The sequence below is a fragment of the Mustela nivalis genome (assembly GCF_964662115.1).
Source record: "Mustela nivalis genome assembly, chromosome: 14".
NCBI classification, from domain to species: Eukaryota; Metazoa; Chordata; class Mammalia; order Carnivora; family Mustelidae; genus Mustela; species Mustela nivalis.
The window spans coordinates 25,726,055-25,740,968 of record NC_139033.1 but is presented as its reverse complement, the minus strand read 5'-3'; positions in this window follow the sequence as shown (position 1 = coordinate 25,740,968).

Sequence of the window (14,914 nt, the reverse complement as noted above, 5' to 3'; positions counted from 1 at the left end):
GAGAAGTCTCATGTTCTACCATCTACAAACTGGAAAACCAGGAGAGTTGGTGGCATAGTTTAGTCTGAGTCAAAAGTCTTGAGGATCTGGTTGCTGATGGTATCAGACCTGGTGTGAGTCTTAAAGTCCAATAGAGAGCATCTGTGTCTGAGTGCAGGAGAAGAGGGATGCCTCAGCTCAAGCAGAGAGTGTGAATTCACCCTTCCTCCACCTTTTTATTCTATTTAAGTGCTCAGCAGATTAGAAGATGCCCACTCACACTGAGTAGGGCCATGGGATTTATTTAGGTCACCAGTTCAAAACTAAGGTCTTTTAGAAACATCCTCATAGATATTAGTAGAAATGACATTTTACCAGCTATCTGGGTATCCAGGGGCCCAGTGAAGTTGACACATAGGATTAACCATCACAACAGCCACATATTTTTAAAAATGCCCCAAATATCTGGACTTTTTTAACCATTTAGATTCTGCTTTGTGGGTTGCACTATTTTTAGTGTTCAAGGTAGCATAAGTTCAGAAGTTTTGCACTCAGAGTCCTTGTTTTGGTCTTCTTTCTTGACTTTGGGCTTCCCTCAATAATCCTCCTCAATAAGACTCTTGCATCTACTTCAGTTTTAATCCACTGAAGAACTTTTGGTGTGAACCTACGGTGTGGAGAAGTGGGGTCATTCTGTAATTTTCTGAAGAAATCCTAGCTTTTTAATGAACCTGTATCTTGGGAATGTGACTTTTAACTGTGTTTCTCTCTTGGTGTAACTTCATGTTCTCTGCTCTTATTTCCTTCTCTGTAGCATTCCAAACCTATTACTGAAATTCCTCTTTTTTTCTTTTTTAAGATTTTTTTTATTCATTTGAGAAGGAGAGAGACAGAGAGAACCTGAGCACGGGCAAAAGGCAGAGGAAGAACAAGAGGGAGGAGTAGACTCCCCGCTGAGCTGAAAGCAAGACATGAGTCTCCATCCCAGAACCCTGAGACCATGACCTGAGCCCAGGCAGATGTCCAACCATCTGAGCCACCCAGGAACCCCTAAATTCTTTTTCTTATTGACTATGCCCACCACACTTTGGTGAGATAGGAGAATGAGAGAGGCTTGCAGTGAGAGAAATACCCGCCACCCACTGGAATCACATTTCAATAATGCATTTTCCCCTGTGAAAAGGCTTATTTTATGAGAAAGGCTCTGCATATTTCACAGTGATTATTCCCCTATTCTACCTGCCATAGCCGTGTGGGATCTGTCTTGGGTCTTCACAGTAAGGACAACTGGAGTCTTGGAGATGGAACCCCGGCATGGGTGTCGCTCTTAAAGACTTGTCCTAGGAGTTCCCCTCAAATGCCTGTCTATGCAGATCCCAGCTACCCATCAGACTACTACCCAAATGTTCCTTTTATTCCTGGCTCCAGAAGCTTCTGTTTCAGGTAAGCAGGTTTGGCTGTAACTCTGGATATGTATCTTTTTCCAGATTTTGGCAGTTTGCCCTGCAAACTCAGTTCTTTGATGGGTCTAAGAAATGTTATTGATTTTCAGTTCATCTGTTGTTTTTCCCCCCTCTTTTTTGTAATTACAGGAATGATACTTTCTTTTTACATGTGGGAGCTCAGGAAATCTTACTTTTTAAAGTTATTTTTAAGCTTGAACTCAGAGGCAATTTTTCTCTTTTCTCAAGAGCAATGATCTTCAACTTTAAGGTCTGTTTTTAATGGAGAAAAGTATATGTGAATTGAAGAACAGGAAGATAACTACAAATTGTAAAAACCAGATCAGATAATATATTATAATAATATAATTCTGTTGTCTAATTACTACTTTCAGGAATTAACGTGATTGAGAGGAGGTATGTAAAATAAATATAGGTATGCAATACTGTTTGGAATTCATATGATAAAAGGGATCCAGAACTCAGTTTGAGGTAGTTAGGAAAGACTGAAAAATTTTGAGGTTTTCTAGATTTTGCCACTACATTTTAAGATTTAATAATTAAAATAAGAATTTTAATGAGATAGAGTGAGAGAGAAAATATATATCCCCTCATATTTAAACAGTATCAGTAGAGTGGTGATCATTTTAAATCTCAGGTACATAAAATTATTCCATGGGCAGAAAACCTTCTTGATCAAATAATACATTTTGGTATAAGAGGAAGGGAACACGTCTTATCAAAATACAACCTGTAACAAAGCTGCTTGGTAGAGTTGGAAATCAGTTTTTTTTCAATAAAGAAAAGTCAAAGAGCCAACATGTATGAAGAACATATGTCCCAAGCATCCAGCTATAAATGGCTAAAAAACCACAAACAAAGAGCATAGTTCTGACTCCTTTGGGGTTCAAACACGATTTGTAACAACTCTTTATTAATGCCGACTTTCAAGCAAGTATGTTTGGCCAAATCAAAGTGAGGGGATATGAGGGAATTACTAGGACAAAATCTGTGTCCTGAAGGAATGTTAATTCTCTTCAGAGAAATAGCCAATGAGGACACACAAAGATTAATATTCTTTATAGGAATTAGTTTCAAGTTACTTAAAGAATTTAAAAGTAATTTCTTTATGGAAAATACAAATGTGTACAAAAGCTTCTGAAAGAAAAATTTTTAAAAAGTGGATACTTTGGGGATTATTTAAGTATTAAATGTTTTAATTTTTACTTTTTGAGAGTTTGTTAAGTGTTTGGTATGGAATCATGATCCCATGGGTTTTCTACAGTAATTCTGTGCTATTTTATCCAACAATAATGGCATCTTCTAACTCTTTTGTTAGTGATTCTTTTTAGAAAGAGTTAAATCAGTTGATACCCTATCACCACTATCTAGCTAAAAATACAATTTAGAAGTTTGAAGGCAGACACAGTCTAGAAATTCTTCAAAAACTGTTAATAAGAACAGTTACTAATAATAGCAACTTCTGTCATTTATTATGTACTGAAAGAATCCATGGATGACATTGTGCTTTAAATTCAGTGTCTTATGTAGACTGTAGACATCATGAAAGATGGACAAACTTACTATTATTCTCATTTCAGAGTTGGTATCACTGAGAACAGGTGAGTCATCTGAGGTCAGTTAACTAAGGATGCAAGATCTGAAGTTTAATGTCTAAATATACCAAACTCCAGGTTCATGTTGTTAACCAAAGTGTTATGTTGCCCTTTGGCTGGAGCAGAAGGAAAAGTTGGAGTTCAACTCATTGTAACAATACAATGGAAGGAAAGGAAGACAAGTCAGTTCTGGAATGCTGTCCCTGTTCCTTCCCTTTTGCCTGATATTTTTCTTTTCCTTTCATACTTGGTTAAACTTGGTATTAATTGCATAAGTACTACAGGGAAGTTTTATTTTTTTTTCCTGTTCTCTCTTAATGCTTTCTTCATGCAGATGTTTTGGGCCTGTGATGACATCCATTCACATATATTTTACCTCATTTCCGACCCCTGTAGTCAGGTTTTTTCCTGAGGCTTTACAAGACCGTGCAAATAAGATTTTTCAAACAAGAAGTTGATAACAGAAGAATTTTGTATGCTGTATGATACACTTTTTTATTATAGGTGAGCAGAAATTTCGCACCTGATTAATTCCCATGCCTCCTTTCAAGATTCACAGTTGCAGTTATGTATTTTGAAATCTGTTTAATTAATTTATGATACTCAATGTTCTTATTACACTCTGTTTATCTCTACCTGGACCTATCACTTTATAATAAAACCACTACTGCCTGTCTGCTTTAAGCTTCTGGTTCAAAGAGCACAATTGTTTATTTTCCTATTTGAAGCCCAGTCTTGAATACAAATGTAAGCTATAAGCATAAATCAACACCTTGTTTTGAAACAATACATACTAAGAATTGTGTAAATCTCATATGCTTCATTTGAGAGAGGAGAAAAGGACATATGACAGCAGCAGAAATATCCCAGGATTTTTCTTGGCAATTTCATCAAGATATTTTTCTTTTAAACTTCTTAATGTTTTGAAACATCTTAGTTTCAAGTGAAGATAGTATGTGGAGTGGTCACCTATTTAGTTAAAATAAACAGTGGAAGTGTGTTTTCTGTGTGTGAGTAGCTAACATCCTCTTGTTGAAGAGCGTCCCCCCACCACTTCCTGTCAACATCCAGGGGGTAACTCTTTCTCCAGACCAACCCTATGTACCTTCTGCTCCGCCCTGGAGGCAAACAGCCTTGACAGTTGATGCCTAATGCAACTAGATAGACTGTATGCAGGCTTTTGGGGGTCAGTTTCCTGATCCTTTTGTACACCGTGGCCCTGGGTCACTTTCTTTCCTGGAATCCACATTTCCGGTCCCAAACACTCCTATGTCTTTTACTTTTGATAGCAGCATCCCCTGTGTGTATTCTTGAGTCCTGATTTTCTTCTTCCAGTACCCTGTCTTTCTTCCATCTTTCAGCAATTCCTCCTAGTTTTGATGTACCAGAGACTTTCCTATTTATTCAACATAGACCATGCATAATTACCTAGGTATACTCTCGTTTCCGGGATTGGAGCAGATGCTAGAGATGACCCCACCTTAATGTAGCTATCAGCTCTTTTCCACCTGATTAATTCCCATGCCTCCTTGCAAGATTCACAGTTGCAGTTATGTATTTTGAAATCTGTTTAATTAATTTCTGATACTCAATGTTCTTATTACACTCTGTTTATCTCTATTACCTGGACCTATCACTTTATAATAAAACCACTACTGCCTGTCTGCTTTAAGCTTCTGGTTCAAAGAGCACAATTGTTTATTTTCCTATTTGAAGCCCAGTCTTGAATACAAAACTGTTATTAATAAATAACTTTTGAACTTTCAATACAAAAAAGATTTAATATGAAATGTTGGAATGGTTAATATTTATTCAGTTAACAGATTAACAAACATAAAATAATCAGTATCCATAACATTTCTTTGCATATTCTATTCACATTTTATATGTTTTACAGCTGAATAATTTAATTATAAAATAAGTAGTGGTGGGTAAATAAAATTGGATGGTGTGCCCTGGAACTAATTGAAGTAAATGCCTAGAGTTCTTTAACATTATAAAACTTTCAGTGAAAGCTATTTTAGCTTGTGATTTAGATTTACTCTTATAAGGAAAGAAAAAAACAAACTTACCAATCTCTCCCTTCCCAAAGGAGCAGTTAAAGAGCAGAATATTCAGCAATAGTGATAGGAAATGTTTTCTTTACACGGATATAGTGTAGGAAATGCTGGTAATCACCAGTCTGCAGGTGAGTTACAAATTCACTGATAAAATAAGTTATAATTGAACCCTACCTATAAAAGATGTTACTTCAGAACACAAAATCAAAGGCTCTCTGGACAGAAATAAAACACCAAGTCACAGATACTGAGTTGGAATGTCACACTATCAGAATAAAGCCCCATGCACTGAGGACACCCTGAAGATAACATACTGGTTCTTGCTTTGTTTGTTTTTCTTTATTGAAGCTCTTCTTTTATTTACTTGCACACTTTCAGGAATTCAATTGTTGGGGTCCGCTATCAAAGGAAGGAGACTGAGACAAAGTGAAAGTTATGCAAAGCTTTATTCTATGCCAAGCATTTTGAAAGCTATGCAAAGCTTTATTGTATGCCAAGCATTAGAAGTCAGACTGACCTGCTGGGCTGCCTTGGAAGAGAGCGACTACTCCCAATCTTACAGGCTCAAGAATCGACTGACTAGTCAGGGCCACCTCTAGAGAGAGCGACAACCCCCAGCCACACAGACTAGCTTTTAGAGCAAAGGCCATGTGGTTGAGCCTGGCCTCACACAGGTGGCCAATGAGATTGTAACACACAGAGAAAGTTGCATGGTCTTGTTAGGTCACACACAGGTGGCCAATTGAATTACAATTTACCCTATAGTAGCTGTTCGAACTAACCTATCACTCTTGTCAGAATTGGCGCCCAAGTTTGGCGCCCAAAAGGCGGGGTTTGCATTCTTTGGTGGTTAGGGAGATAGTATGTGTGCTTTTCTGATTGGATGTCTCCACCTGGCCTGACTCACCCTTGCATTCTGGGCTCTGTTATCTCCTTGTGACCTGACCCGTCCTTCTATTTGGGCTCTGTTATCAGGGCCTGGTCAACCATATTTTACTGGTTTCCCAGACTTGCTTTTAAGTAAGTTTCTCTTGGGGGGGCGGAGGGCGGGCAGGGTCAATTTAAGTTTTATTGCACAAACAACAAAATGGCTGTTTAACCGAGATGGAGTCATTCTGGCTAAGTAGGCCCTTACATTCCCCCCTTTTCTTTGGAGATTAGTCAAATCCTTGACTTTTCAGCCAGTTCTATGTCCTCCTGTTGTAAGGGGTTATATTGAGCATGTAAGACTAACATTCTTATCACTCCAATTTTCTTTTGTACAAATGACATCAGGGCATTTATAATGCAGGGGCCAAAAAGTAACATTAGTAATAGTAAAACCATGGGACCTGCAAATGCTGATATTAGGGAAGTCATCTAAGGAGACCAGTTGAAAAAACTTTCATATCATCCCTGGGAGTTCGTGCATTGTTGTTTGCACTCATCTAGTCTCTTTTTAACGGCTGCCAGACTGTTTTTAATGACTCCAGTGTGAGTTACCCAGAAGCAGCATTACTTTCCAAGTGCTATGCAGAGCCCGCCCCCCCTTTTCTAGGAATAGTATGTCAATCCTTCTTCTATTTTTCAGTACTACTTCAGCTAAAGAGCCGAAGGGGTATTTGTTAAGCCTGTGGTTTCCCAGTCAGAGGCTATTGTCTCACAACCCCATCGTGCCCAATAATAGTCCAAGGATACCCCACATCCTGTATAGACCCCTATACTAGGACACATGTAATAAGGGGCATATGTGATGCAGGGGTTACGGGTGCCAGTTGACATATGGCTACATTAAATTGCACAGTCGGCTGATGGATTAGCCATTCACTGCTTTGTATAGCCATTTCCACTTCTACTAATTTCATTTGTCTAATTTCCCACCTATATTTTTCTGTCTGATGAGGTGAGTCAGAAGATCTTACATTAACAGGTAACAATAGGAGCAACAATGAACTCAATGAACTCATTGTTTTTTGAGTCTTAGCTTTAGTCCACAATTGGCAGGGTCCATTGGCAGCGGTATCCACATCTGGGGTGTGTCCTCATCCTCAGCTTGTTTGACATGACCTGCGTGAATCCAGGCCCTGATGCCTTCTACTTTTATTGCCATGGGGGTGGTCAGGATGACAATAAACTCTCCCTTCCAGCAAGGCTCCAAGTGTCCCACTTGGTGATGACATATCCAAACCATGTCTCTGGGTTGGTAAGGATGTGGCTCCACCTCCGTCTCTGTCTCAGTGTAGGCAGCTCAGATTCCTGCATGGGCTCTTTTTAAGACAGACCGTAGTGCCTGCAGTGACTGGAGTACAGACTTATTGGTCATTTCTGTTAGGGCAACCTCTTGTAGCCATGGGCAGAGTGGAGGGGGTCTCCTGAACATTATTTCAAATGGGGTAACCTTGTTTAAGTAGGGTGTACACTGCACCCTAAGGAGGGCAAAGGGAAGGAGATCCACCCATCCATTGCCAGTCTCCAGAATTAACTTTGTCAAGGTCTCGTTAAGAGTCCGGTTCATTCTCTCTACTTGTCCAGAGCTCTGGGGCTGGAGGGACAGTGTAATTTCCAATTGGTGCTCACATTCTTGGCCAATGCCTGTCAGACTGAACTCAAAAATGCAGGGCCATTGTCTGACCCAATCGTGAGAGGCAGCCCAAACCTATGAATTATTTCTTCTAGTAGCTTTTGGCTGCCACTCCTGCCGTCTCATGTTTGGCGGAAAAAGCCTCTACCCAGTCTGAAAAGGTATCAACAAAAACTAACATATACTTCTGTCCATATTTTTCCTGTTGTTAAACACATTTTCTGCTATTCCCACTAACTCAGATACTTCCCTTCAAATCCTTCAATTTTCTGAAGTTTTCTCCGTATATCTGGGGCTGACTGACTGGCAAAGGTAAGAGGGTCTAAATGAGCTATTGTGCAACTTCTCTGAAGTTTACCTCAAGTTGTCTAGCTTACATAAACAAACATTTAAAGACAACAAAATCTAAAACTTAATATCCACAAAGGTGGGTTACTGAAACATAATTTTTCTCTCTAAAATAACCCTCATTTCCAGAGATAGTAAAATTAGGACTAATTCATTTGAAAAACAAGTCCAGTTTTAACAAACTTGGCCTAATTATTTACATACGTTCAGCAAGAACAGTGAGTGATCATATAGATCTTTTAGAATATGCTTGGCTGGAACATTTTATTTTTTTATTTATTATTTTTTTAAGATTTTATTTATTTATTTGACAGAGAGATCACAGGTAGGAAGAGAGGCAGGCAGAGAGAGAGGAGGAAGCAGGCTCCCTGCCGAGCAGAGAGCCCGATGTGGGACTCGATCCTAGGACCCTGAGATCATGACCTGAGCCGAAGGCAGTGGCTTAACCCACTGAGCCACCCAGGCACCCTGCTGGAACTTTTTAATAAGGAATCTCTAGATTGAACTTTTTAGTAGCCTCTCCAGGCCAGCTGCCAAGCTATGTACTTGCAATCAGACATGCCTGTAATACCTGTCGATTTGGGTGAATTTCTCTTTCTGAGGTCCCCAAATTATCCTGATGTTCTTGCACCTGCCAGGAAGTGACAGTCTATACTCACCTGGTGAGGCTGCTGGGAACTCTGTAAGTAAGGTATCCGGCCAACATTTCCAAGGGGGTTTAGGGCTCCAGGTTTTATAAAGTTTTTGTAAAGTCAACCTTAGTTCCTTTAAGCTGTCTGGTCATATCTGAGTCTTTCTCAAATATGAAATTCCAGTCAAAGTCTTAGTAAAATAACCCATGTTTTCAATGGTGTCCTGTTACAAGGAGAACAGATTCTTATTGAACTTATGCAAATGACTGATTGCCATGGAGGAAAGAATACTTACTGAGACCTTTTGAGTTTTAGAGGGTTCAGAGAGAGAAAAGTTGAATGCTTTGATTTGTTTACAAATGAATATTTTCCCATTTTTCTAAGTCACAGATATCTTAAGAAAAGGTTTTTTTTTTAGTCTGGAAGAGCAAACATTAGAGAATGAGACAAAACATTAAGAAACATAATGTTATAATCTTTTAGTTTATTTAGTCACTTGTTATTAATTCTGGTTTAGTTAGAATGCAGCTTTTATTTAGTTCCAGAAATTCTTACCCATTTCAGTTTTAGGATTTTTAATATATTAAATATCTGCATTTGTCCTGAAAATGCTTTATATGCATCTCCTTTAAGGTGGAATTCATTTTACAAGAGGGTTAAAAAAATTATAAATGACAAAAACTCAGAATAGATATGGTTAAAGAGCTGATGAGATGAGAATTTACAATTTAACTGGCAAGAAAATCAGGTTACTTCTGTGGCACTTAACACTTCAATAATTACAATATCAAGTGATGACCTTATCAAAAGTTTAAAACTTTAGGAAATGAATAGAATCTCTATAATAGTTATAGCATTTACCCAAATGTAACCCAAGGTTTATTATTGGTTTAGCAGTTCTTTCTGAGTAACTTAGCATACCAAGGAAAAGCCTTATGAGTCAAAGAGAACTCATTTACAATTTAAATCTTGTTGACAATTGCTAAATATCTTAGAAAGTTTTAAAGTACATGCCTAAATATAATTAGGGATGTTAAAGATATGATAAAACAAAACATAGAAACTGTTTTTTCTGGGCAGGCAAAGAGAAAACCATTTACATGAACAGAGAGAAAACAGACTTTATATTAGTGGGTTTTTAGTTCATATAATAGTCAATATTAACTTAAGTGGATCACCAATATAAATTTGCCATGACACAGGGCTGTAGTCTTCCTTCCTTAAATACTATGCCTCATTTGAACAGAAACATTTTACAGGAAAAGATTCATTAGTCTTTTTTTCCCTCTTGTGAATAAATCCACCAAACCTGTCTAATATGGCCAAATTTTTAACATATTTCATTGTTTCCTTTCAAACCTATAAACCAAGGCAACTAAAAGTCACTTCCCCCCAGTCTTCTATGACTTACCACATACCCTCAAGTTTAGCTTTTATTATCTCCTTTTATGTTCTGGTGCAACCAGATATTTTTACTTTAAGACAATACTACTCATTCTCTTAGGCCCTCTTTTTCTGTGTGTACAGTTAATCTTAGTCCGTCCTGACCATACCTAAAATTTCTTTTCTGAAGATTTTCCTTCACAAACCTTCTACAACTTTCTTTTGCATTCAGGTTTTGTCCCAAACCATTTTTTTTCCAAACAACCATCTCATTTAGGACAAAATTACCTTCTCTTGCCTTTAACAAAATGTATTCCCATTCCTTATCTTTTTTACGTATCTCCTACTTTCATACATACAGGATTGTTTCCCTTATTTCCATCAGTCTTACAGTTAGCAGAATTTTGTACTCTTAGAAACATCTTAATCTCTAGTGATGGCTAAATATTAACCAATTGTGAACAGTTACAACAGAATTCTTTAGATGGCAAATTTATCAATCATTTAAGCGCAAAACATGTTTACCAACAGATTTAAATACTCTTGGATTCTTTGCAGTAAGAAGTCAATAGCACAAACCTACATCAAGTATTTAATGCTTTAGCATTTTATCCCATTTGGTTAAGATCTTGATGTTCATAATTTAATTCTATTTGTCATCCAACCAAAGCTTTAAACTTTCAGGTTACCAAAGACTTTGAAAGCTACTTTAATAATTGCCCATTAAAACTTTGAGACAGACAGTTAGCCATCAGTTTAATCATCTCTTTGCTCACCGATTTTAACAAATAACACGACTTAGTTAACTTTCCGTAAGCTTTGAATAAAGTTTCACATTTACTGCTGTTAACTTAAAAACATGTCTATCTTAATTAAACCAACAAACTTAACTTAGTTCAAATATTGATTAAGTTTCATCTGGGCTTACTCCATATCAAATGTTTACCTGAGACATGGGTGGGAAGATCTGGAGTGGGGGGTGTTAGGTCCAGGGGCTGCTTTTCTTTCTCCTTGACAGTGAAGAGAGAAGGAGCCATGGTGCAGGAAACACCAAAGATGATCTAGAGGCCTGTTATGCAGGCTGCACCCAAGTTGGTGCAGAAACAGAAAGGGGAGACAGAAGAACAAAGTGCTGCCAGAAGGTGGAAAAGGATTCCCAATTTTAGAGTTTTCCTGGGTAAACTTTGTCACCGACTTGGTGGTTTTACCTTGAAAATCCTTGAAATGTTGAAGAGCAAGACTTAGGGGTGTCACAGGTTCCTTACTCCCCGCTTACCCCATTTCTTCAAACACAACAAACAACACAACAGACAACAAAAAGACAAGACAAAGACAGCTGCAGACCCAGTGACCCTTCCTCCACCAGATATCAAGTCTAAGGGTGTGCAAGATATAATCCCAACTCAAAACACAACCTGCTGCTGGTGGGGATCTTCTTGGTCCCCTGACTGCCTAGGGGCACTTGAACCTCCTGGCGATCTACCAGTGGAGGAATGGGGCATCCCCACATCCACTTCAGCCCTGGGGAGTAATACTGCATCCAGTTTCTTCCTGGTGGGCCATACCCCTGGAGCTCCACAAACACACAGACAGAACAGGATCTCATAGAATGGGATGTCAAGATCTTACCTCCAGAGGATTTTCCCAGGAATTCTGATGCTGGCTCAGTTCTCATCATTTGATCCCGGACAAGCCCCCAAAATGTTGGGGTCCGTTATCAAAGGAGTGAGACTGATACAAAGTGAAGGTCAAGCAAAGCTTTATTTGGTGCCAGTATCAAGAATCAAACAGACCAGTCAGGGCCATCTCTTACAGAGAGAGAGACAACCCCCAGCCTCACAGACTAGCTTTTATAGAGCAAAAGCCATGTGGTTGAGCCTGGCCACACACAGGTGGCCAATGAGATTGTAACACACAGAGAAAGTTGCATGGTCTTGTTAGGTCACACACAGGTGGCCAACTTAATTACAGTTTACCCTATAGTATCTGTTTGAACTAGCCTATCACTCTGGTCAGAACTGGCACCCAAGTTTGGCACCCAAAAGGTGGGGTTTGCATTCTTTGGTGGTCAGGGAGATAGTATGTGTGCTTTACTGATTGGATGTCTCCGCCTGGCCTGACTCATCCTTGCATTCTGGGCTCTGCTATCTCCATCTGACCTGACCTGTCCTTGTATTTGGGCTCTGTTATCAGGGCCTGGTCAACCATATTTTACTGGTTTCCCAGACTTGCTTTTAAGTTTGTTCCTTGGTGGTGGTGATGGAGGGGGGCGCAGGGTCAGTTTAAGTTTTACTGCACAAACAATAAAATGACTGTTTAACCAAGACGGAGTCACTCTAAATAGGCCCTTACACAATAATTAGATTTTATCTTATTATTTAGTTATTTATTTAATTTTAACCTAAGTCTAACATTAGCGTTCTTCCAGTCCTATCTTTTAAGGAGCTGTAAAGCTAAGAACAAAGGTCAGAAATAGTGGCAGAACCTGATTCCAGTCTTTTCTTCTAGCCCCATCCAGAATTTTCTCTGCAACCATCTTGAAGAGAACCTTTAACAGCAGCAGCACCATCCTTATACATTTTTCTGTTTACTTTTTAAAATATGTTTAGAAAATAAACTTTTAACAAATACTAACCCAAACACCTGAAATACTACTTTTCTGAAGAAATGGAAGAGGAAGAGAATCCAGAATATACCCCAAAGAGTGAGATGATGGGGGGGAATTATTGGCCTAGAAGAGGTCAGGGTACTTTTCAACATGGTAGAAGGTACTTTAATTAAAAAAAAAAAAATCAGTTCACAGTCCAAAATGGACTGGTGACTGATGCCAAGAGAATGAGATTGTTGAAGATGAATAAAAGAACATGAGAGAAAAATGAAGAAAGGAAAGACATACACAAGAAAAGGAAACGGGAATCAGAAGTCAGATGATGGTGGAGAGTGGAAACTTACACTCACAATTATTTCTTTACCACATTTTTGTTCTCATTTAAGAATTCAAGCATTTTACTTAAATTTGCTGCTTACAAGTAGTCCATAAAATTTTTGTTTTAGAGCTTTAAATATTTTGAAAACTAGTAGTTTTTTTGTTAGAAATTGTACTCAAATAAAATAGAGGAATGTTATGTAACAGAAATAAATAAATGAAAAAAAAAAACAAATCATTTTAGTGTCCCTAATTACATGAAACTGGCAAATATTAGACACTATGCTGTCTACCGCTTTGTATCCCCTACAATGAAATCCCGGTGACATAAGAATATATAACACTTAGATTTACATCGTTCCATAAAGGACCTATATATAATGCGTAGCTGTTACTCTTAAAATGACTTTTATTTCTAGTGCTTTGAATCTAAGAGGATAGTCTTAGATTTAAGAGCATACTTTTAGCAGAAAACTTCAGTATTATCCTCAGATATTAAATTTGATTTGTCTTGACAGTTTTGCAAAATGGTGAAGTAAAACCCACTGGGGATTAATGGACAACTGAAACCAATACTTACTTCTCCTGGGTGGACCTGGAACAGAACAAGAGGCTGGTCCACGTGTGTAGACACACACACACACACACACACACGTTTTAGTGAGGAGCAGGGAGGGAGACCAAGGGCAAACTACAGTAAGTAGTCTTATGCGTAATGTTGTGTGCCTTGATGTCCCTCTGCTCTACTATCATGGTATGCCAGCTAGTTTAAAGTGGCTTGATATTTTTCAGTTATGGTCAAGCTCACTGAAACTAATAAATATTGAGCTTAAGACACCAGTAACTCTGTTTCACTCCATTTAATATCAAAACCTTCTTACTAAATGAAAAATGTAAGGATCCATTCAAAAAAGTACCCAAATAATACTTACCATTGCCTAGTTTTCTTGACTAACAATATCTCTAAAATAGTTTAGTCTACTTTTACTTTATTTTTTTTTCTAAAAGCCATGGGAAAAACCAGAATATTAATTTAGGAAAGCCCAAGATATCCAAAAATATTTGAACTTATTTGAAATTGCTGTATTATTTGTACTATTTTATTATTTATAATAAAGTAATTTCAAATAAGTTCAAATATTTGAATGATGGTTTCCTGGGACTTCCTTCTATGGCACAGACTAAACTTCAAATAAAAAAGTGTTATTGATATATCTAAACTTAATTATCTAGAAAAATCTCAAAATCTTTGCCCATTTTAACAAATATTAGTTTTAGTGTTTCCTTAAAGTAACGACAGCTCACTATGCAAAAAATTTGTTCAAACTTAAGTCTTGTGTATTTAGAAATTATGCCCCTTCATATTTATCTCTTTTGATATTCTATTTATATCACAGAAGAAATTTTATTAATATTTCACATTGTTTGAATAGAAATGATCTGTGACTGTCAGGTATATTTGATGGCCAAAATTCACCATAGTTTAATTTTATTTTTTTTAATTTAAGAGGTACTTGTATGACCCAGTTCCTTAAGTATCTGCCTTCAGCTCAAGTCATGATCCCAGGGTCCTGGGAGGGAGTCCTATCCACAGGGGAGTCAGCTTCTCCTTCTTCCTATGCCCCTCCTCTCCTCCCTCATGCTCTCTTTCTCTCAAATAAGTAAATAAAATAGTATTTATTTATTTATTTATTTACTTAACTCTAATATCAGGCACAGTCTATTTAGCTCAGTTGTAAAATTTCAGTCTCTACCATTATGAATGATGAATGTGTGTATCTTTTGTTCTAATTCTATATCTTGGTTTCCAAAAAAATATAATGGTTCTGACTCCACAGAGCTCAATGTCTGTACTGATTAGATAAGTTAAAGGACAGCTTTCACTTAGGGACTAGGTGCTGAAGTGGTTGCTATTAAGTATTAATTAAAAATCTGGCTTAATGGGGGCCACTGGGTCTCTCAGTGGAT